Genomic DNA, 25733 nt, shown 5'->3' with positions numbered 1-25733 from the left:
TATAGCACATGGATGGGTTTTGACTTTCTATCCAATTTTCCAGGCTGTGTCTTTTGATTGGTGCATTTAGTCCATTTACATTTAAGATTAATATTGTTATATGTGAATTTGATCCTGCCATTTTGATGCTACCTGGTTGTTTTGCCCATTAGTTCACGCAGTTTCTTCATTGTGTCAATGCTCTTTAGAATTGGGTACTTTTTGGGGTGGCTGGTACTGGTTGTTCCTTTCTATGTTTAGTGCTGCTTTCAGGGGCACTTGTTAGGCAGGCCTGGTGGTCATGATATCTCCAAGCAATTGCTTGTTTGTAAAGGATTTTATTTCTCCTTCGCTTATGAACCTTAGTTTGGCTGGATATGAAAATCTAGGTTGAAAGTTCTTTTCTTTAAGGATGTTGAATATTGGCCCCCACTCTCTTTTGGCTTATAGGGTTTCTTCTGAGAGATCTGCTGTGAGTCTGATGGGCTTCCCTATGTGGGTAACTCAACCTTTCTCTCTGGCTGCTCTTAACATTTTTTCCTTCATTTCAACCCTGGTGAATCTGATGATTATGTGCTTTGGGGTTGCTTTTCTTGAGGAATATCTTTGTTGTGGTCTCTGTATTTCCTGGACTTGAATATTGGCCTACCTTGCTAGGTTGGAGAAGTTCTCCTGGATAATATCCTGAAGTGTTTTCTAGCTTGAATTCATTCTCTCCATCACATTCAGGTATACCTGTCAAACAGAGTAGGTCTTTGCACATAATCCCATATTTCTTGGAGGCTTTGTTTATTTCTTTTCACTCTTTTTTCTCTAATCTTGCCTTCTTGTTTTATTTCATTGGGTTGTTAGTCAATCTCTGATATCCTTTCTTCTGCTTTGCCGATTCGGCTATTGAAAGTTGTGTATGCTTCGTGAAGTTCTCATGTTGTGTTTTTCGGCTCCATCAATTCATTTATATTCTTTTCTCAGCTGTTTATTCCCATTAACATTTCGTGAAACCTTTTTTCAAGGTTCTTAGTTTATTTGCATTGAGTTAGAACATGTTCTTTTAACTCAGAGAAGTTTGTTTTTACCCACTTTGTGAAGCCTGTTTCTGTCATGTCATCAGATTGATTCTCCATCCAGCCTTTTTCCCTTACTGGTGAGGAGTTGTGATACCTTGGAGGAGGCATTCTGGTTTTGGGTGTTTTCATCCTTTTTGCACTGGTCTCTTCCCATCTTTGTGGATTTATCTACCTGTGGCCTTTGTAGTTGTTGACTTTCGGATGGGGTCTCTGAGTGGACGTCCTTTTGGTTGCTGACGAAGTTATTTCTTTCTGTTTTTTAGTTTTCCTTCTAACAGTTAGGCTCCTCTGCTTTAGGACTGCTGGAGGTCCACTCTAGACACTGCTTGCCTGGGGATCACCTGAAGCGGCTGCAGAACAGTAAGGGTTGCTGCCAGTTTCTTCTTCTGTTATCTTTGTCACAGAAGGATACCTGTGCCAGATGTCAGCCTGAACTCTTCTTTTTCAGGGGTGTCTCCGGATATATGGGAGTTGGGGAACTGCTTGAGGAGACAGTCTGTCCCTTATAGGAGCTCAAGTGCTTATCTGTGAGCTCTTTTATTCCTTTCAGAGCTGCTGGGCAGGTATGTGTAAGTCTGCAGCAGTGGAGCTCATAACTGTCTTTTTTTCCCAGGTGCTCTGTCCTGGGAAGGTAGGGCTTTATTTATAAGTTCCTGATGTGCTGCTGCCTTTTTTCAGAGATGCACTGACCAGCGAGGAGGTAGCCTAGTCACAGTCTGCCAGCAGAGGCATTGCTGAGCTGCCCTGGGCTCTGCCCAGCTGCTGTGTGAACTTTGTGGTTTTGTTTATAGAGGTGTAGTTAGAACTGCCTCAGTAATGGCGGACTGCCTCTGTAATGGCGGACTGCCTTGGCAGTGGTGGACTGCCTCAGTAATGGCTGATGCCCTTTCCCCCACAGAGCTAGACCATCCTGTGTCCAGTTGTACTTTCTGTGAAACTCTCAATCCAGAGCGTTTCAGATTGCTGGTCTTTGTTGGGGTGGGACCCACTGAGCCAGATCACCTGGCTCCCTGTTTCAACCCCCTCTTTTTCACTTGAATGGGTGACCCTGTCTCCCAGGCGTTCCAGGTGCCAGTTGATACGGTGCCCAGATTTGTGTGAGTTTTTGTGTGGAGACCTGCTGCACAGGCTGAAACAGCCATGCTGGAGGCTCGTACTTTTTCACCTGAGAATCTCCTGGTCTGTGGGCAGTAAAAATTCATTTGGAAATGTGGTGATCACTGACCCTCTGCATTCTCACTGGGAACTGCACTCTAGAGCTGTTCCTATTCGGCCGTCTCGGATTGTCCTTGGCAGGCCTTTTGAACAGAGAAGCTCATCTGGATTTCTCTACCTAGCCCGTGCATGGGAAAGTCAGACAAAGAACTTTACATTCCTGGTTGGGGGTGTGGATGGTGGTGTGGCTCTGGGAACCTCTTGCCTTTGAAACCATGCCTCTCATGGACCCGGGAATAGAATTTTTTTTTCTTAACACAGTCCCTCAATGGAAGTGTCTTTTAGCATGATACTGTATTATAATTAATGTATAATGACCTTTGGTCACTTTCATTGCCATCTTCGTCTTGGCTTCTTTCCCACATCCTGTTTTCTCAGCAGGGTCTTTGTGACCTGTATCTTGTGCTGACCTCCTATGTCATCCTGTGACTAAGAGTGCCTAACCTCCTGGCAATGCCACCCAGTAGATCTCAGCCTTATTTTACCCAGCCCCTGTTCAAGATGGAGTCAGTCTGGTTTGAATGCCTGTGGCAATAGGAGCATACCAAAGTCTGGCCTAGTACCTACAGAAAGGATGGCTGCGTAGGATTATTACAGGCCAGAGGAGTCCCCCTCCCTGACTAGCCCCTTTGCTCCCACCTCTGAATGAGGCCAAACATGTTTTCTCTATTCTGTTTTCCTCACTCTTCTGTGAGTTTTTATTGAAGAATATATCCTCAGTAAACCTCTGGTGCCTAAATCTCTATGTCTGGTTCTGCTTCTAGGGAACCTTGACCTGAGACAGTAGTTAAATGTAGACTTTGATTTTAGGGGTTGTATTAAAGTTAGCAATCATGTGCTTTGGAGCCTTGAAGGTTCACATAAAAGCTCTTCTGTAATAACTATATTCTGGTTAGTTGTTGCTCACTGAAGAAAATTAAAATACTGTACCCCAAAATATATTTCTTTGATATATATTTTTAAGTGGTTGCTTCTTGGCCAGCAAGCAGAAGTGGCCTTGCAAAGCTGTCTTAAGTGGAGAAATTTTGCATCTGTAGAGAATCTGCATTAATGAAGCATGCTCCCTCTCCTTTCTAATTCCTTTCACCAGATCCAAGAGAGGTTGAGAGTCTGACAACTTTAAAAGAAACTTTTCCATCTGTTCTCTTTGAGGGAGGCTTCATCTATACAACAAGGCCACCTTTGCTAGCCAAGTCTCCTCTGCCCTCTCCTGTAACCGGTTCTACCAGAATCTTGTCCCCCTTTCTTTTTGTAACCTCAAGATGGTATATAAGATTGTGTGTCTCATGCATACACATTAAATAAATTTGTATGCCTTTATTTTTATTAATCAATCTGCCTCATGTCAGTCATTCTTAGTGAATCTTTAGGGGACCAAGACCGTATTGCCCCCACATCTGTCATTAAACATTTAACACTTGAAGACCAGGTGTGGTGGCTCACACCTGTAATCCCAGCACTTTGGGAGGCTAAGAGGGGCAGATTACCTGAAGTCAGGAGTTCAAGGCCAGCCTGGCCAACAAGGTGAAACCCTGTCTGTACTAAAAAAATATATAAAAAATGAGCTGGGTTTGGTAGTATGCACCTGTAGTCCCAGCTACACAAGAGGTTGAGGCAGGGGAACTGCTTGAACCTGGGAGGCGGAGGTTGCTGAGTTCTGCCTTAAAAACAAAAACGAAAAAGACACACCAAAAACCTGAAAAGATTTAATAGTTGAAAAAGGAAATCTGTGAATTTGACATGCAGAACTGTTTTGTTTAAAACACATTTTGAAGAATTGTAGCTGCTTTTTCCAACTTCTAATATTTTTAGTTCTACATGATTGAAAACAGTAATAAAATATGAAGTTGATCAGGTCAAAATTTGGCCATGGAAAACAGTTAACAAGGTCAACTTTACAAATCTTGAAAGTAAGGAGGGAAGAGATGTGTGCTTGTAATGGAAATGACAAGGTGGATTGAATTTATGGAAAGAGGAAGGGATGCTCAGTGTGCAGTACATTTCTAGTCAGCTCATATTATGTGAGGAGACTAAACTCTAATTAGCTCTAAGATGCCGTTTTGTTATGGCATTGATGTGCCTTCCCTTAAGGGCTGTAGGTCTCTAGCCATAGGTAGGGTGATGCTAAAAGGACTTTCTTGGCTTCAACTTGAAAAGGGAACATAGGGCCTTTGCCTTCTCACTCAAATTCAGTACTGTTTCTCCACAGATTTGAACTGTCAACAGCTCGACTTTGGTGAATGAGTGTTGGTGTGATGGTTAATTACATAATGTTTTTGATTTTGGTTTTGCCCTGTAGCGGATCAAGGGCAAGTTGTATTAACCTTGACAATCTTAGTTTCTCCTGTTAAATGTGGGTGAGTGAGAGAATGTTTATAAACCTGAAACACATTTCTTAGCACATGTTAAGGGCCCATTTTCCTTGATATCTGAGATAGTTGATTATCTCATTTCCTCCTTGCTTGTAAAGTAAGTATACTATCGGGGAGCCTTCCCAGTAGGATTGTTTTGATTGTGGGTTCTAGTGTTCTGTATGAAACCATCTTTGCAAAAATTACAACAGTGAGAAAATGATGATAGTGAAAGAGATCTGCTCCAGCCAACTCTCATCTTGCTTTTAACCTCCAAACTGCCTTTGGTCATTCCCGAGCGTGGCCCAAGCTAACTTTGAAAGAAATTTAGTTTATAGTTTAAATGATAATAACCCTTCCCCAAAACAAAACTGCCTTTATAAAACGAATGAAAGGCCACCAGTTTAGGATGAGAGGGGCCTGAATTCTTTTAAGACATAGGCGTAGTTAAATGATTACCAGCCATTACTTGGGAGGTCACAATATTTTCAACTTCCTCAATTCGCTATTGTAGAACCTAAGATTGACTTTCTAAAGTGTTGTTTATTTAGACTTTTGTACTTCTGACCTACCTGGACCAGTGATTTCTCTGGTCTCCATCCAAAAGTGGACTTTGTGCACAAAGACCGTTTCCCACCCCTATAATTACATCTCCAACCAAGCAGTACCACCCATTTCCTTCCCCATGCTCATCAAACTATCCTTGAATTTTCAGAGAGATTGATTTGAGTAATAAATTCATTTCCCATGTGGCATGGCCAGCCAATTAAACTCTTTCTTTTTTTTTTTTTTTTGCAGTGCCATGGTCTCAGTGAATTAGTTTTGCCTGTGCAGTGGGCAGGAAGAACCCATCAGGCGATTACATGTATTTCTTTATCTCTTTGATCTATAATAGGTGGCTTGCACATTTGGTGCAATGCTGGGGAAGAATCTGGTCACACAGGCCATCAGTGGCCCTGCAATTTTCTGATGAAAGGTGAGAGGGATAAGTGGAAAGTATGATAAACTCTGAACAAAATAATGTAGCTGGATTAAAAAAACAACCAAACAAAAAAGTAATATACTGTCTCAGGAACTTGTAAATCTAAACAGCAATAGTTTACAATTTCAGAGGGAATGTAAATCAGTTATTACATTCCACACTCGGTCATTTCATTCCTAATCTGTACATATTACCACCAAAATTATTTTAAAGAACCCACATTCTTTTGATTTCCTGGGACAACAATACTTTTGTCATGTTTTCCTGGCAAAAGATGATACAGCCATACCAGACAGTTTGATTACCTCAGTAAATCAAAGGCTAACAGAAATTAGGGAGCAGTTCCGTCATACACTGTAGCTCACATGGGAGAACACCATGGAATCAACTGTCATTTTTGAGGTAAAATCAGTGGGAATACAGTTATGGACTTCACTCATTGCCAGACATGTTTTTCCTTTAGGTACTTAGTCTGAAACACAAAATAAACCAAAAATCCAATCCTCATCTCAGCTTTCTAGCCGAAACATGGAGGGTCCCAATAGCAGAACAGTAGCAAACCCTTCTGACTCTCTATTAATCTGTGCATTGAATTATAAGAAGCTCTAACGTCAGAGGTGTAAAATAAATCAGAACAAATTAGCACATTCTACTTCAATTAGATTTAATTTCAGTGTTCTGGGTAAGGAAATTCAATACAACAGTGTGTGTTCAATTAGGCATGAGGAAGAATACCGAAATAGATCATTTTCTTGGTCTTAATTTAGTTAAAGGGACCGATACACTTACATCCATAAGAATGTGGGGTATTTCACTTTACTTTTCCCATTGAGTCAACTACCAGTCCATTAGTCCACGGCCAGATGGACCACTAAGGGTCCCTCCTCTCTGTCCCTCTCTTTGCTAAATTTATGGCATGTCCATATTTTTACTCATCTTTTCTCCTCTTGGTTTTCTGGCACCCAGGGAATCAGAACAAAATTGGTTAAAATTTCAACTCTTTTCTGCCCCAGGAGCTGCAGCTGTGGTTCCCGAGCTCTGTCCCAAGGTACTCTGGGACACAGCAGCAAATCCACAGAGGCGCCATTTCAATGAAAGTTTTAAATTTTTGAGGAAAACAGGATAACTTTTGTGGGACATCATGTTAATGACTGTTTTAATATCATAGAGTGTTATGATGCGTTAAGTGAAGTCGCATCTTAGCAAAGTTGGGCATTTGAGAGTTCTATGACGAAAAAGTCAGCACCCTCAAAGATCAACGTGTAATGGAAATGAGAGTGGCTATGCCCAACCTCATTTCAAAGTTGAGAACTTGCGCTGTGCTCAATAGGCACACATATCCCATCGCTAAGGGATCATGGTGAACTTAATCTTCAAAGTAAATTTAGGCTATTTTTTCTTTCAATTTATACACAGTATTTTTCCAAATGACTCTGAGTTGTTAGGCTGAAAGTACTTACTAAATGTTTGGACTTAAACAGAACTGCTAGGTGTTTCTTCTGGCCTCGGGTGAAATTAAAGATTCCTTGAGTTGAGAACTCTGAGTTGGAGGGAGGGTAAGAATTCCTTAGGCTTCAGGTGAATGATGGAAATACTTGATATGGTTTCCCATTTATAAGAAAAATAATGTCTTCTGACTATAATATTAACCAGCGATTTGGACATAACTTTTATGTTTTCATAATCAGATGCTCTTTTGCTTTGCTCAAAGACCCCCTTTGAGGGAAAGAGTATGAATGTCAGGGGGTGGTAGAGGAAGTGGGGAAAGAAGGGGGTCAAATGAGAGGAAAACCACTATCCTGTCTCACATATAGGTGACTCTTACATGAATGAGGTTCAAAGAAATTATAATGGTAAGTCAGGGGAGCAAATGTATGAAAATAAATGGTCAGATCTTTTCTTTCCCCTCTCCCTTTTGTAGGTGAACTGGCTGGAGTTTAGAGCACATATGCTCAGCTATAGTAGTTGAGGATTGGAAGTGCTCTCAGGAATGTTTTAATGTTGATTATTAGAATTGTCTCATTTTAGAGAGGAGGGAGCAGACCTACAGAAGGAAAGTGGTTTGTAGAAGGTCCCACCAACAGGGTTAGGTCTGAGACTAGAGCCCCCACGCATGTCTTTATGTGCCACAGGGGGTATGGCAGCTGGTGAGGGCAGCAGGCTTTTGATTTGCCTGCCTGGTGTGGCATCGTAGGCAGCTGAACTCTCTTATCAAACATCCAGGGGGAGAATGTCCACAATGCCCAAATCTTACCACCAGATTGGTAGTCTGAGGCTTATATTCATCCCTGAGAAAGGTTTCACTCCTTGGTTTCCTCCTCTTCTATCTAGTTTGCTGCATCTAGTTCAGTGCTCTCACTGACCATGTTACACACCTCTCAAGTGGTACTGTTTATTAATATGGCCAGATGTTATTCTAGAAAGCCATAACCTGAAAGTGAGGGCACTGTTATCAACTGCAGGTTGTATATAATTAGCCTCTGTTTTTTTCCAGGGCTTTAAGAGGAAGAAGCCCGTCAAAATTTTAGAAAACCAAAATGTATTCAGGAATCATAGGTGATGGTTTTTCCTTGAATTATATGTATATACATAAATAAAATTTTGATTAGCTCACTGTCAATCAGATACTCTGTTACTTGTAGCCAAAATGCTAGTCTTTCAATTCCATACTTGAAAGTATCTGTTAGAATAACTTGTAGCACTTAAGTACTGCAATCTCTCTGATCTTGGTTATCTCATCTTTAAAAAGGGAGATGAAAACCCTGAATATAAATACATATATGAATATATATGTTGATGGAGTTTTTTCTCCTATAAAAGGAGACGATGACTACATGAGAGTCACTATTTGAAATTGTCCTCTTTGCACTCCAAATTCTTCTTCTAATTATATGCTATGAGCATTCTGCATCATCTGCTTGAGCCACATGAAACAGAAAGGCTAGCAGAATTGTGCCAACATTAATTCTACAAACCTGCGGTTAATGTGAATTCTCAGGAACACCTGGAAAGTGCTTTACTGGAATGTAAAGAAACGTCTATTCCAGAGATTGGCTATGTCTGTAACTTCTAAAATAGACACTACAAGCAGGTGAGAAAGTTTTTAGGATAAGAGAATGAACTAACAAAATACAGAAGATAAAAAAATTTTAATAGAAGAGATGGTGAAGACCAAATGCAGGAAGATCTTGTAGAAAGATGTGCAGTTATTTCATAAAATAAAAGACATCTTAAAGCTATTGTTTGCTAGTTATGGGAATATACAGCATCTTGTACTGGCAGGACAGGGCTTAGAACTACAGTTCTGTATGTTTGTGCCCGAGTTCTACTGGCTCATAAACACATGTGCAAGAGGAACTCCAGAGCCTTCTGAAGTTAGGGCAAGTCACGGGTGACATGGTGCACTGCTATAAAATTTGCTGTTTTTAACTATGAACACAAATTCATAGAATGAACATTTATTACCAGTGTGGATGGGTGGCAAATCTTACCTGTGCATCATGGAAGACAGAGCATATCTATCATGTCAACAGCTTCATGTGTTTCTTTAAAGAGGCTTTATTTGGGAAAAAGAGAGTCTTACTTGTTTATCTTAGTTGGTCTTCACTGAGTATATGTAGCTTACTCATAACTCTAAATGGATCACCTCAGGATGGCTATATTTCTAAATGATTTTGTACTTTTGACTTCCATGGTTGCCTTTCTGAATGAAATTAGACTATGGAACTAGTGGTTAATGTCTCTCCAGGAACTTTTAAGTTTTGATAATTTTAGACCATTTATTCTGTCAACTTCAGTCTAAGTGATCTGGACCTGCAGCCATCTTGTGCCCATGATAAGAATGACAGAGAAGTGGACCCATGCATCCAGCTATTAAACAAATTCTTACATTACTTAATTCCAGACTTGTTATTTAAATATATAAAATATGATTTGATTAGTTCACTGTCAATCAGATATTCTGTTACTTGTAGCCGAATGCTACCCTTTCAATTCCATACTTGAAAGTATCTGTTAGAGTAACTTGTAGCAGTAAGAACCACATCTCTGATATTTTCATCTCTTCTTTAAAAAGGAAGATGAAAACACCTGCTCTGGAGAGCTGCTGAGATAATATATGTGAGGCAAACCTAATATGCTGCTTACAACATAGTAGATGCTCAAGAATATTCTTCCCTTTTACTGGCTTGGTTCTGCTAGAGGTAATACTTGTTCAAATTGTTTAACCATCTATGCATCATTTTGTAACTCTTTGGAATAAGGATAATATTAATATCTTCCATCTTGTTTTTGACTTTCCACATAGACTCTATTATGCGAATGGATGAAGTTTGAAAAATGGTTTTATTACTATTCCCTGTGCTTGTAGACTTAGGACATAGATTAGTAATTAAGTGTTCCATTAATTCTTACAGGCCCTTAGAACACAATAAAATCAATTATTTACTATAAAGCAATATAGAACTAAATATAAGTGCTGTGAAAACATTTTTATCGAACGATGTGGAACCACGGAATCATATTATTCTAGAACATTTAGGGCTAGAAGCACACATAGAACCACTTAGCCTACCTTTCCATATACAGATGAGAAAACAAATATGGAGTGGGAGGAAGTAACTTTACCCAAGGTCAAATAGTTAATAGAGCTGTATTATCATTCTGCAAAAGAAGACTTTTTTTTTTTCTCCTGGGTGAAAAACAAGAACATTCAGGCAATAAAATCTCATAAAACTCTCAAAGTGACTATGGGCTATTTGCTCATAGAATTGGTATTTTAAAATAATTTATTCATTTGAATAATGATTAAAGAAAACACAAGACGGTGTTTTTCCATTTCAATTCAATTAATGAATTTAGATACAATTCAGTGGGGCAAATACATAAAAGATTGCAGGCATATTTTTGTAAAAAATTTAGCTTTCTGGTTTTCTGTTTAAAAACATTTTCATTCTTGGGATATTTTCTCTATTAGAGATATAGAGCAACTTTTGCACCAGTGGCAAAATTTTGAATGTTCTGTCATGAAATCAACATTGTTAATAAAATAGAATTACATAAAATAGGATTTGGTTTAAGGCAAATATTTCCTTGATGGTAAAGCTGAGTCAGAGATTTAGACTAGATTGGAATATGGATCTTTCAGCTGACTGTGTGTCTGAACTCTAGTGCTACCATACACCATGCCATATTTAGAATATAAACTCAGAAGTTGCTGGTGACATTCCACATCAGCAACTCTATATGTGCTTTTACCTTTGCCTGGGGTTGTGTAAGTGCATAGGAAATGTCAAGAAAGTTGAGGTGCACATGTCAAGCATGAGCAGGCACATAAGAGCCACATGTTCTTGGAAAGCCCCTGGATTTATAGTAAACAGTGAGCATGTGTAAAATGCTCATGGTTAAATGGGGGTTCTCCAGTCAAGTCAGTCAGTTTAAGCCCTTTCACAAATAGACCTTCACTGTGTGATATGGATTACAAGGCCCTTCCCTACATAACATACGTACCTCTCTCTCCAAAATTAAATTCATTTGAAAATATTGTCCTTTCCAATAAGCTCATAACTATCTCCAGAGGTCCAAGGAACAGCCTCCAAACCTCACATGTGGAATGCCCCCAGCAGCTTGTTCAAGTTTCATGAGCTCATCTGCGGTCTTTTGCTAACAACTCCTCACACCTCCTCCCCCTGCACCCTCTACATACACATAAGTCTTCAGTATTTAAAGAATTTTTAGAGAAGGGAGATGACTGTGAGCTCGAGCTGAGCCAGATTCCACAGCTGGCCCACACACGTTACTTCACATGTCCAGCGATCAGCTTGGGGAGGTCATGGCCACGTGTTTGCAAAGTATGTTTAGATTCCTTATCAAAGAAGTAGATTCTCATCATGGGTCATAAATTCTTCATCATGCATGTTAAATGCTATTCATGGAAAAGTGAAGCCCGTGGATTTTCAGACTCAGAGATTTTATGTTTTAGGGAAAAAAACTCAAAATGATCTCCTCTCTCAAGGCATAAAAAATAATAGAAAATGAAAGAAAACCACTCTCTGTTACTGCCATGTTTTCTGTTGGTGGGAACTTTTTTGTAATGACTAGTGTATTGAGTAACTTTTGAATGTGGTGCTTTTATTTCTGGGAGTAAAGAAGCAAGAATGGTCAATGTCACCATAACCTTTTAAGCTGTTTATCCCATCTTGCAAGGGTTGAACAAAGCAAGATATTTTATCCAATTTAAAGTGGTCAAGATTGACTTTCCATCTCTGTCTTATCTGAGTGAAGAATTTTACAGTTTCAGAATCACATTTACAAGCATTATCTCATTTTATTCACACACCTCCAGGTATTACTGTTTTCCCACCGTACAAATGGCAAAAACCAAGGCTTGGGGAGGAGTGTGCTTTCTTGCTCATGGTCTCACATTGAAGAGCAAAAGCTAGGACCATTTTATTTTGGATAAAGAACCAGGCTTTATTCTGAAAAACAGTTTGCCCCATAGGGCTGTTTCTCAGAGGCAGTTTCAGAGAAGGATTTTCAATAATAATTTGAGCAATTATTTTATTTGACAATCGTGATGTTCGCTGAGGCGATTCTCCTAAAGGAGCCATCATTCACTTTGACACTCAAGTCCAGGACATTTGCTGCTAAAAGCTCCATCCTTTTTCTGGGACTAATATTTAGATGTCCTAGCTCTTTGTCCAGTGCTCTTCCCTCTACCTCAGAGCTGCAGTGATTTCTGTCTTTGTTCTTGTAGAAAGAACGCTGTTAGATGACCCTTACTGGTAGAAGCATCCTATAATGAGGTGACAAAGAAGCTTCAAACATGTCTTTCCAAAAGAAAGGGAAGAAAAAAATTGACCCCGAAGCTGCATGAGCCAATCAAAATTCCTAAGTGACTCTAATATGGATTGGACATATCTATCTCCTGAGAGGGAAGATTACATGACTATACAGTTCTATAATTATTATAGGACATGGTCTAGTAATTAGTGTCCAAGTTAGAGGGCAAAGGACTTTAAGCCCTCAATGAATAAATGAGAGCAGGTAGTTTACATGGTGAGAAGAACATGGGCTTTGAATTCAGGTTTTGTCTTTGAGGTTCTAGGCCACAGTGAGCTAGAGAATGTCAATTAAGCGGATCCCTTCTAAGTTCATGTCCTCTTCTGGAAAATGGGAATAAAGACAACTATCTTACAGATCACTGGGAATATTAAGTGAACCTCTGAATGTGAAGAACTTAGCCAAGTACCTGATACACAGTAATAGTAATACTCTTATTAGCAATAAGAAGAACTTGAAAGGCTGTGTGGTGTACTGGAAAGATAATCGGCGTGGTGGGGGAGGGTCAAAGACTCGAACTTGTGTGATAATTCAGCTTTTAAAAGCTGAGGGATTTATTGTCATGGACTCTTGTAATAAACTATGGGAATAGAATGGGACTTCTCTGAGATTCCTTTCAGTTCTAAACCTTCACTTACTCTACTGCTTGAGTTTGCCTGTGATACTGTGCATTAGGATGAATGGAAATCCCAGGTACCCACCTTCCCACCAAGTCAATCCTGGTGTCATCTAACATGCATCTGATTTAGACTGCATAAAGTCTAATATGAGTCTGATTTAGACTTCATGAAGCCACTGAATATACCCTGTGTCTTCTTACAAGAATTTAAAAATTCCTTCTTCCTCTATTTTTTGTTTATGGATTTAGCAGCAATGTGCAGACGTGGTTTCTGGGACAGGATGATTGATTGTTGATAAGTGACAGTTACCAGGACATGGGGATTTACATAGGTTACTCCTTCTTCCTTGTCAATTTGTGTGACTAGTGGGGGAATTAGAATCAATAGTAATCTCTCAATGCTAAATCTAGCAATCCTTTTACAGTGCTTATTTTTCTTAATAAATCAAAAACATTAAATCCTACCACCACCATCTTTCTTCATAAAAACAGTTCATTAACTTGCTCTTTGGTGCCCACATTCTTGTCTGTCTTCAAGGAAATTTGGTAAACTTCCAAGGAACAAATCTTCAGGAAAATTTGGTAAACTTCCAGCGTGCCTTTCTGTGGGTGGTAGTGGTGGCATCCTTATTATGTGTGTCTTAGTTGGGGTTCATCAGAAACAAAACTGGAGCTGAGAATTCGGATGCCTATAATTTGAGAAGTACACTGAAGAAAAATCAACCAGTGAATGGCTAGGCAGGAACAAGCCAAGCAGAGGTGTTATCTTAGGCGATGTCTCAGCTTCAGGTGATCCCTGAGGGGATCTCTGCCACAGAGTCTGTCCCCAAGCAGAACAAGGGATTGAGCTTTCACATGTCCATACCAGACAGACAGTCATTGGCTATGGGTCACTCTGAGGAGGCGGGTGTGGGGTCATAAACCTCCTAGGCCCTTCCAGCTCTTTGAACATGGGAAAAGCAGCTCCAATAATCTTGGGTCAGTCCTCTGAAGAGAGAGTCAAAGGTGCAGGCTGTTTGTAATTGAGAACTGAGGACATCTGGGAAGGACACCAACAGTATCCGGTGATCTTTTATATCTCCTTTGAACACATTCCTTTGTCCATTTTCTACATTCCCCTGATTATATCAGAATAAAGCTGGAGATTTTGGAATCTTTATCTGTAAATTTGAGCTCTTACTAAAACTTGTAACTCTCTTTATATCAAAATTTGACCCAATGTCAACATTTTTCCTCTGGCTAAGGATTGCCTTAGTAGGGGGAAGTGGGGGAGCATGGAGCATGTCCTGTGGCTGACTCTGAGTCACCTGCTTGACCACTGCTGCTGCAGTGGCCAGCAACCCCTGCTGTCCACTGGGCTATGAGCCACTCCTCACTGTGGGGATGGCTGTGGTAGCAACCCAGTCTATGGATGCAGACTGGGCCATGCTGGGGCCGACCTAGTGTCTCATTAGGACACCTCCAACTTGCCTCTCTACATCACACAAAGCCTGAAGACTTTATAGAAGGGTTGTGGAAAAAAAAAATTGGGCTTTGTAATATATGGCTTTAAATTTACATTTTTAATAGAATTTTTTCCATAGTTAAGAAAAACTTAAGAAGTAACCATTTGTAAGAGCTGTCTTCATAAAAACAGTTCCTTAACTTGCTCTTTGGTGCCCACGTTCTTGTCTGTCTTCAGGGAAATTTGGTAAATTTCCAAGGTACAAATCTCCAGTCTCTTTTTGGAAAACCCTACCTTCTATCCATTGGGGCTTTGCTTCATCTTAACTAAGTTCCATTCGCTTACATCACTGGACTCTTTGTGGGATGCAGTACCTCCCAACGGTGCAATTCCTAAGTTTGGGTTTTCAGGTCTGGAACAACACTCACCCTGATAGTGAAAATAAACATTGTGGAAAAAGGCATGAGCAGGGTTCTCTCTCTCTCTCTCTCTCACACACTCACACACACATGCACGCGCGTGCACACAATCCAAGTTTTAAAAGTTATTTTTTCAAATGCTCCGTACTGTTAGACCACTTCTTCCCACAATGGCAATAATAATTTGTGTTTTCATAGAGAGGACTGTGGTTCTTTTTGCTTATCCTTAGCCCCTACATTTTGCCTTTGAAATTGTGACCTCATGGTAGAAGCCAACTATCTGTTTAACAAAATTATTTCCTTATCTTCTTGGCCTCATAGTTATTTCCATATCTGTAAGCCTTTCTTACAGTTAAATTTTAGCAATGTGACTGAATTCTGGCCAAAGAAATGTGGGCAAAAGTGATCTATACCATTTTTAGGCTTGGTCCCTAGAACTCTTCTATAAAATTTTTCATTCTGTCTCTTGTTTTCTGCCAAATGGTCAATAATACTAGGATGACCTTGGAAGCTAAAATGAAAGCATTTTCATAATCCTGGGTTCCTGAATGACTACATGGAGTTTCCCCTTCTCCTGCCAGTGGCAACTAGACTCAAATGAGTGAAAAAATAAGTTCTATAATGCTAGGCTGCTGACATTTGATAGGTTTTCTATTCATAGCAGCTAGTATTGCCCTAACGCATGCCTTTCCTTGAAGTAAGTGATGGCCCCATTTTTGACCACATACTTCTCAATGATTTGCTTTATTTATTAGACAAACACCTGGCGACTTGTACAAAGTTCTTCAATGACTATGGCTTCTGGACGTGGATATAGGGGTCAGGATGCAGTAGGGAGGATAGGTCATACAGCCACATGTTTTCGTGACAAGTATCTCTGAGCACTGGACACAGTGAAATCTGAACTCGTTATGTACAAGTGTTCTTCTGGTTTGTTTATTTTTATTTTAAATGGTTAGATTTACTCAGTTCTGGTTACTCAGACTAATTTCCTTCTTTCCCTATGTTTCCTAATATAATTAGCGGAAGAGATCTTTTGATTCTATATTTTCAACATTGCTCACATCTATCTTTTATTTTCTTCCCGTTTTTGCTCTCACTATTGTAGATCTGACCCTCATTATTTCTTATCTGTGTTACTACCCTGGCCTCATAACTCCTCAGTTTCTTCCAAAGTATTCTACATCTTCCTGCCAGATTAATCTTTTCAAAGCTTGATTCTGATTATATCATTATTCAAACACCTTCAACAATTCTCCATTAGCAGACAAAAATGCGCATATTACTTTGTGACATTTTCAGGGTACTCCATAACCTGACTCCAGGCCACGTTTTCATCCTTATCACTCACTACTCTTTTACATAACCTGTCCTCCATCCAGGCACACTGAATTGGTCACTGTTCCTTGAGTATACATTAGTTCCTAACTGCTTACCTTTTGCTCTCTTTAATGATTCCTCTCACTTGCAGTTTCCTCTATGACCATTGCTGCCTGTCAAAATGTTGCCTTCCTTTAAGGCCTAGATCAAATACCTCCACGAAATCTGTTCTGATCTCCTCAGCAAGAAGGAATGCCAATAACACTCTGCATATCCCTTCCTTTTGGCACTTGGGGCATTTTACTTTGACAGGTAGAGGCAACAAATTCTAGTGCATTTGGTGTCAGCTAACTTAGGGTTGAGTCTGGGTTGAGCCTTTTATTACTTCTGTGTGATTTTAGTGCAAATCATTTTGCCCTCCTTAGCCTCAATCTTCTCTCACATTAAATAAAAATGAACAGTTCTTTACAAGTTGCACAGTTATTTTGAATATCGGATGGAAACATATATGCATATATATAAGGAAACATATGTAAATGTATGTATTTTACAACTTTACTTTTGTCTAATCTCAACTGCATATTAAGTTCTCTATATTTACGAAGTATATTTTACTCATTTTTTTATATGTGTTGTCCTTCACAATATTTTATTTAGGGATTTGTATATAGCAGGTACTCAATAAATACTTGTTGAATTACTAAATAGTATAGTAAATTGCATTGAAAAAAAGTCAAGAATTATCTTAAGTTTATATCCCCCATAAACATTGATCTCTTTAATGCAGTATTTCCCTTTGCCCATTTAAGATTTCTTTTAACACTTCCATTATTAAATTCTAATGATACAAATTCACACTATTTAGTATTTCTCTCCATGTTTCTAGTCTAGTCCTGCAAAAAGTTTTATTAATTGTATCTTGAGTCTTCTGATAAACAAAAGTATTTGCTTACTTGTTTCAGAATTGAAAATGTTCTAGAAATCTTCACATAACACTTTGTAGTACTATCAATTTGGAAATTTAGATCTCGGTATTATTTTCCTCATATAAAGCCAACACACACACACACACACACACACACACACACATACACACACACACACACACACACACACACAGAAGGAAAGGGTATTTTGCGAATCAGATTTCTTGTGAAGTGATTCTCCTCCCTTAGGCTCAAAAGGCTCATCTAAGTGTGAGAAACCAGAGGATAAAGATCTAGAGTTTATATGTGGTATACATATGGTTTATACTTTTTCATACAGCCTGATTTGCCTTTTGGTATTAAGATGATTGCCTCAGTGGATTGTTACTCTTACTTTCTCTCTTCTATTCCACCTGATGCCATTGGTCCAGTCCCCTGCCTCAGAACTATCTAGCAGTTAGGAAAGAAAGCCACAGGGGAAGGGAATGGTGAAAGATACAGATACATTGAATAGACAACAGTTTAAAGCATGTGAACCACAATGAGAAGGTATGACTGAGTATGAAGTGTTATTCTAGAAAAAAACCACTATTATGTGTTTCTGTAATTGTATCAATACAGAATAAAGTTAAGAGATTCAAGATCCTATGCCTGGTCTGTAGAGAGGTCTGAAGGTGTGCTCCTATTTCAGTGGGAAGAAAACTTGTTTGGGTTATTTCAGAGACATCATAGGATTAAGGAGTGACATAATTCCTTTCTTGGAAGAGTCTGGCTGGGTTTTGTGCCATTTTCGGAAAGTGTGGGTGATGCACCAAGAATGACAGACTGCTTGGAAAAAGAACTGTGTGGAAACCTCCTAACCCTCTTGGTTTTATCTGAGGAATATCAAGAGGGCCAAAAACCTCTAGGCATTAATGTGTAAGTTCCTGTTAATCCTGATGTTAAAAAGTTGTGTGCCCGGAAAAACAAATAGCAGATTTATCTGATCCCATGGGGAATGTGTACATTTAGATGAAATCTTAGTTGCAAAGACTCTTGTGTAGCAAGTTCCATCTTGTCTCAAATTGCAGGAGGGTATTTCATGGGAAGAAAAGGAACGATGCAAATGAAAGGATTATCAGAAGCTGTTTTGAATCAAGGAGGCTGTAGGGAGTTGTTCAGTTAGAAATGGAGCGTAATTTATTTATGAAACTCGCTTTAATATTGTCATTGCTGTTGCCTCTGAGCACTCTAAGCTTGTGTAATTTGTGGCTGGAGGATGGGATCTGGTTTATGATTCCATGTTCTCTCAGGTTTTCATGCTGATGCTGATAGAGAAAGTAGGCAGACTGAGTAATTCAATATGAACGTACAATTTCAGTCTCTCTGATTCTCTCTCTCTCTCCCCCCCCCCCCCCTCATTTCTGACTTTCTGGGAGAGAACATTCTTCTCCTTTTTAATGCTCTTTCCCAATTCTGCTGGGCTGTCTTTCTTACTCTCCACTACTTGCTCTTCATTTACTGCTGTTGCTGGCAGCCAAGTTCATCTAAATAAAAGTAAACACATTTTTGACAAATGGACAAGTAGTAGATAAGATCAGCCTCCTCTCTTCAAAAGGCCGAACAAAGGTAGGTTGATTAGCTTAGTTCACGATAGGAGTTGAATTCTGGCAAAAAATGATCTTTTCAGAGAAACCCACTCTGTCCCACTGACTGGACCGAGGCTGCATGCCTGAAGCCCTTGTCTCCTGCAGGGCAGGGTTATGTTACATAATTGTACTTTCTCACTTCCTCACAGCTTCTTACCAGTAACTTTTTAATGAACATGCTAGAAATATTGGTTATTGAAGGAGCTGATAGAGAATGTTGATGATACCATCCCTGCTGGAAAAATATCTCCATGTGACACCTTCTGGACTAGGAGGCGCAAGTGTATTTTGAATTCTAAGCAGTTCAAAATAATGACCTGGAGAAAGGGGGTGGAATGAGGGCAAGAATGCTAATTTTAAGTACTTTTGGCTTTTGAATAAAACCTCTTTGTGCTCAGTTTACTTCTTCAATCCTTTAAGAAGTCCTGGACCCCAGTGTCTGGTCTGGGAAGGCAGGGCTGCTTGCAAACTTTTCTTAGCCCTGTGACACCTACATGGTTAACTAGAAGCTCACGTGGGTCCAGTTATTTGAATTAAAAACAGACCTCAATGAAAAGATATCTGCATCTTGTCCCAATACCTCCATGTCCAACAAGTTATCAGCGGGCTGTGTGGAATGAAAAGGTCTCCAGCAGTCCGGGCTCATCACTGCCTGGTGATTTAATTCAAGAGCCCAGATCATAAATTGGACTTGACGTCAAACAGCAGCCAAGGCTGAGAATCCGCCTGGGTGTGCTGGGCTTGCTGAGGGCTGACTAACCAGCAGGCAGGCTGTCACGTCTGGGTCATCTGCTGTGAGCGAACAGTTCCCTGTGGGAGGTCCAAGTTGCGAGCATTGCTATAGTCTAGACAGGAGGTGACAAACATGTTGACCTTTGGGACAAGATTGATCTCTGTTTTTTGACAGGAGACCTTTCCAGAATAGAGTCTCAGGAGGAAGAGTCTAGAAGTTTCATCATTTGTGATTGCAATCAAACCGGTGTATTTGCTCCACCCAGACTGGAATGCCAGTTTCTCGAGGTTGATATTTTAGAGTTAAGGAGGGCTGTTTATTTACTTTATCAGTTTTCCTGAAATGTTTGGACCCCAGGATGGAGGAGGGAGGCAGGAGGCAGGGAGCGAAGAAGGAAAAAGGGGAAAATAACCTACTTTAATGGTGTATCAACTCTGAAACCAACCCTAGGAAAGTTGGTTTCCCACACACTCCTTCATTTAAACCTCATACAATGTTATGAGGTTTGCATCATCACCCTCAGGTTAAAGAGGCAAATTAGAGGCTCAGAGCTGATCAGATCCTCCCCAAGGCTGCACAGCAAATAGTTGCTAAAACCCAGATTTGAGCCTTGGTTAATTTCAATATTATGCCACAATGCATTCCCAGGGTTTGTTGTTTCTGATAGAGTAACAATGACTTTAGCCCCTCCTACCACTTGGGGGGGTTATACAAATGTTAAAATAATTTTAAAAATAGACCTTTGCTTACACTCAAATCATGTAACTTAAAGTAAAATGAAACTTGTCTCCTCACTTTGCAGCTATGGGCAGTAGTCATCTGGATACCCTAAAAGAAAATAGAGATTGTTTTGTGAAGGAGGTGAAGTAGGAATTAATGTAGACAAATGTATCCTAAAGTATATTCCATGGGACATTTGCCCATGGAATGGCTAAGGGTTGGGAAACTTGGGATAAAATACCAATTTTGTGGAGAGTCATTGGATTGGATTTGCATTTTGTTGAAATCCAAGTTTCTCAAACTTATGAATCATGCAGTCTCTTTTCCCCGGAAAACTGATCAACATTGTGTGGGTCTAAAGTTCTGTGGACCACATTTTCTAAACACTTGTTTGAGGTTTTTTTTTTTTTTTTTTTTGAGACAGAGTCTCACTCTGTTGTCTGGGCTGGAGTACAGTGATGTCATCTTAGCACACTGCAACCTTTGCCTCCCGGGTTCAGGCGATTCTCCTACCTCAGCCTCTCAAGTAGCTGGGATTACAGGTGTGCACCACCACACTGGGTAATTTGTGTATTTTAGTAGAGATAGATTTTGCCATGTTGTCCAGGCTGGTCTTGAACTCCTGAACTCAAGTGATCCATCCACCTTGGTCTCCCAGAGTGCTGGGATTGGAGGCTTGAGCCACTGTGCTCTACTTTATTTCAATTTTAATGGTAGTAATGTTTCCCTGGATCTGGACTCAGAAGCTTTATTAACTTCATTCAAGAAACAAGAGCAGGATCCATTATCCAGGTTTTTAGCAATTTGCTGTGGCCAAGGCTCTAATCTATTCACAAATACAAGGATGATCTCAAATAGCTTGAGAGTGACTTAAATCCTATTTTGAAGATGGTGGAGGCACTTTAAATCTGAAACAAATACACAAAACTGGATATATAGTTTTCTAAATTGTATGGCATGTGTTTCCTTATACCCATAAAACCAAAACTTTTTCATAGATCATCTTTCAGTAATATATGATTATCAAGCACAAATGTTCTAAATCCAAAGGCTGTGGAACATTTGCTGAAGAAAAACAACAAAACAACAAAAACATAAACCAAAATGCTCTTGAGCCATCTGGCAAAGGCAAAATGGGACTTTTCTCTTTTCATCTTTCTTTTCCTTATCTCCCTCACTGTTCTTTTTTTTTTTAATTGCATTTTAGGTTTTGGGATACATGTGAAGAACATGCAAGATAGTTGCATAGGTACACACATGGCAGTGTGATTTGCTGCCTTCCTCCCCATCACCTCTGTCTGGCATTTCTCCCCTTCTTTCTCCCTTCTACATTTAGTCTTCACATCTGACCTCATCTACATCTGTCTTCACCTGAACACTTTGTCACTATGGGAATAGATGTGATAATCATACATACATAGACAACTCCATATCCAAAAGTCATCGACTACCTTCAAGCTGAACTTCATGTACCTGTGACTGACTGATCATTTTAAAAAGAGAGTCCCATTGAGATTAATCAGGGTTTGGAGTTTACTAAAAATCATCCTGGTTGGAAATGAATTTCAGCCACTATCTCATTGTATGGGCTAGCAAATAAGATTAGGCCATTCTTCCAGTCCTTTGTTTTGGACGTCTTCCTGTGTCTAATAGTGCACTAGAGATGGTTTTTATTTGCTTTTTAAAAATAATATTTATATGAAAAAGGTTTCAGAGCTAGGGGAGATATGTAAGCATATATGCTACTTTGGTTGCTTCAGGGTATTTATTGCTTTGTTTTACAATAATGAGACATTTCACATGGACTACCTGTTTAAAGGGGAACAATATGTGGTCCAATGATTTTCTTTATATTCATTAGGAGGCTAAAATTTTATTTGCCCTGATAAACAGAAAGTCCAATATCCCAGGTCTTCAATTCAGCACTTAGAAGAGTAGCTCCCTCTGAAGAGACTATGAGACAGCTGGATTCCTCTGTTGGGGAAGCTTTATGTGTATGTCACCCAGGCATAACTTGGCATTTCATAAGCTTGGCTGAAGATTCCAATTTGAAAATGTTCCATAGCCACAACTAGTAGCACACTCTTTAAAATAAAAAAGGAAACAAATTACCTACTTCTTGACTCCTTTACCACTTAGAAAATAACTCATCTGCTAGGAAGGGAAAATAAGGTCTTGAAAAAGATTTAGAAGGCTGAAGAGTATAGACCCTTCATCTACAAGGATTTTTGTTTTCAGACCACTTCTTAAAAATTGTACTTTAGATTCTGGGGTACATGTGTCGATCATGCAAGACTGTTGCATAGGTACATTCATGGCAGGGTGGTTTGCTGCCTCCATTCCCCCATCACCTATGCCTGACATTTCTCCCCACGTTAACCCTCCCCACCCTCCCTCCCACTGTCCCTCGCCTAGGCCCCCCAATGGACTCCAGTGTGTGATGTTCCCCTCCCTGTGCCCATGTGTTCTCATTGTTCAATACCCCCCTATGAGTGAGAACATTCGGTGTTTGATTTTCTGTTCTTGTGTCAGTTTGTTGAGAATGTTGGTTTCCAGGTTCATCCATGTCCCTACAAAGGACACAAACTCATCATTTTTTATGGCTGCAGCAGTATTCCATGCTGTATATGTGCCAGATTTTCTTTGTCCAGTCTCTCATTGATGGGCATTTGGGTTGGTTCCAGGTCTTAGCTGTTGTAAACAGTGTCACAATGAACATACATGTGCGTGTGTCTTTATTACAGAACAATTTATAGTCCTTTGGGTATATACCCAGTAATGAGATTGCTGGGTCAAATGGAATTTCTATTTCTAGATCCTTGAGGAAGCACCACACTGTCTTCCACAATGGTTGAACTAATTTACACTCACTCCAACTGAGTAAAAGTGTTCCTATTTCTCCACATCCTCTCCAGCATCGGTTGTCTCCAGATTTTTTATCATCATTCTAACTGGCGTGCAAACCACTTTTAAGTTGGTTGCTTGGTTTGTGTTATCAAAGCAGAACCCGACAGTTAAGAAAGAAAAGCTTGGTTCTGCTTCCCCCCTTTTTTTCTTTACAGCAAGTTTTCTTTCTTATGTCATAAGGCGTTTGTTTACACAGGGATCCAAATTACTATTAAAGGACATAATCAGCACAGTGACAAAAGTTAAAAAACATTTGCCTTCTGTGTTAAAACTCAAATAATCCCAGACTTCAAGCAGCCAAGGTAACATATATATTTCTGTTTTTATTGCATTAAAAAGTAGAAAAGAATGATGTCCCCAGAATGGTTCAATGGATTTTCTAAAATGCTCTTTCTTCAGAGTGAAGCAAATTCAGCTCAAGTTGTTTTCCAAACTGAGGTAGGTGGACGAAATGCTGAAATGTTTCAACAAAATGAAGAAATACCATAAAGATAGTTCTTAAGGACAGACTGCCTGGGTCCAAACCTGAGCTTTGCCATTTACTAGCTATATAACTTAGAGCAAGTGGCCTAACTTTTTCCAGCTCAGTTTTCTTTTTTGTAATATGGATCGAATAATAAAAATATCCATCTTATAAAGTTTAGTGAATGTAAGGGGCTTAGAGGATGTGTATATAGCCCATCAGGGAATGGGCTGTTAGGAGATGCTTTCTATTATTTTTATTATGGAATGTCTGATACCTACCAATACGTAGGCCCATGGTCTCTCTGGTATGTACCATGTATTTTTGTGTTCCTGGTTGGATAAACAAGGAGTGGGAACCTCTGACATGTTAACTGACTTATTGAGTCAGTTTTTCAATCCATATTTAATGCATGGCTGCTATGAGCCTGGAACTGTGCTGGGACTCAAAACCACGATGAGATACGATCTTGTACCAGTCAGAATGGCTTTTGTTAAAAAGTCAAAAGTAGTAGATGATGGCAAACTTTCAGAGAAAAGGAAACACTTGTATGCTGTTGGGATGCATATTAGTTCAGCTCCTGTGGAGAGCAGTTTGGAGATTTCTCAAAGAACTGAAAATAAAACTACCATTCAACCCAGCAATCCCATTACTGGATATATACCCAAAGGAAAATAAATTGTTCTACTGAAAAGGAAAGATCCATGTCCTCATGAAGCCTACTGGGAGGACAGTAAATAAACACATAACAAAATAAGTAATTTCACTGATCCTAAAAGCTTTGAAGAAAACAGAAAAGTGATTGGAGCAATCTATTGTAGATTAGCTGGTCAGAAAAGGCCTATTTGGAGAAATGTTATTTAAGCCAGTGCCTAAATTAGGATACAATGCCATTATATATGACGGGGGCAGAGAAATAGGGAACACCAATAACAAAGCTTTTGAGAGGAGGAGGCTTTGGAGAAATGGAGTGATAGAAAATAAGTGTGACTGAGACAGAACGAGCAGGAGGAGGTTGGTTAGCAAAGTCAGAAAGCCAGATCGCAGTCTGAAAAGCCAGGGTAAAATTTAGAAAGATTTCATTCTATTGTGGAACTGGTAAAACTGTTGTAGGCTTTCACATATACAAATGATACTGTGGAACTTCCCTGGAAAAGCTGAATGCTTCTGGTTGTTTTCTGAGCAGTGGAAATAGTTTTACATTGTTCTTTTACTCTTTCTACATATTTTGGATACAGTCAGCCAAATAGGCTAATAAATAAAATGCTTAATTTGATCAATAAATAAAGTGAAACTTAAGAACATTCCACCTATGACCTTAGCCATATGAGAACCAGGCCTCAGCCTGATGTTTTCAACCCATGCACAGTTCTGATAAATACTCAAAACATGTCCTACTGAAAATCCTAATATGCCCTTGGATGAGGAGACTGGAAGTTGGTTTGATTTTTTTTTTTCCTTGTTAAGAAAAAGAAAAAAAAAAATCTCCATACTTCTACCAGCCAAGAGGATTCTATTTAGTTGTTTTCCTTCATACTTTGTAATATAGAAAAGTCTATAAAATTTGCAAATATTACATTGTTATAATTTTTTCATACCATATACAGCTTTTACCAATCTGAACATCATGATCTAACCCTACCAGCTAACTGACTGAGGATTGTTTAAATACTGCACTGAGTTTGAAGGACATTATTAGTGTAGTATTTAAACCTGCAGTACTAAACCTGGGTTAGAGACACTATTATCTAGTGTCCTTCATGCATTACTATGCTACCAGAATCAGTCCTATGGAAATAGAACTTTGCAGAAAGATAAAGGGGGGTCACAGTCTGTAGTTAGATGTTAGGAGACCCCTATTGTAGACTCAGCTCTTTCTCTGCTATATTAAATAACCAGAGCATGTCATTTGGCCTTTTGGCCCTGCCCCCTATGTAACTGTACACCGGTAGAATGTGAAAATTATATTAGCTCATCAATAAGGTTTTATTCAGGGGCAAGGATTTATTGACAAAACTGGCTTACAACCCAAAAGATGCAGAGTCAGTTCTTGGCAAAACTATTAGGAAGAAATAAAATTGGCACTGTTCCTGGACTTCCGTATTTTTTAGTCACCACTT

This window comes from Sapajus apella, unplaced genomic scaffold, assembly GCF_009761245.1.
Source record: "Sapajus apella isolate SASKATOON/1434 unplaced genomic scaffold, GSC_monkey_1.0 scaffold24, whole genome shotgun sequence".
NCBI classification, from domain to species: domain Eukaryota; kingdom Metazoa; phylum Chordata; class Mammalia; order Primates; family Cebidae; genus Sapajus; species Sapajus apella.
This window is presented reverse-complemented; position numbering follows the sequence as displayed.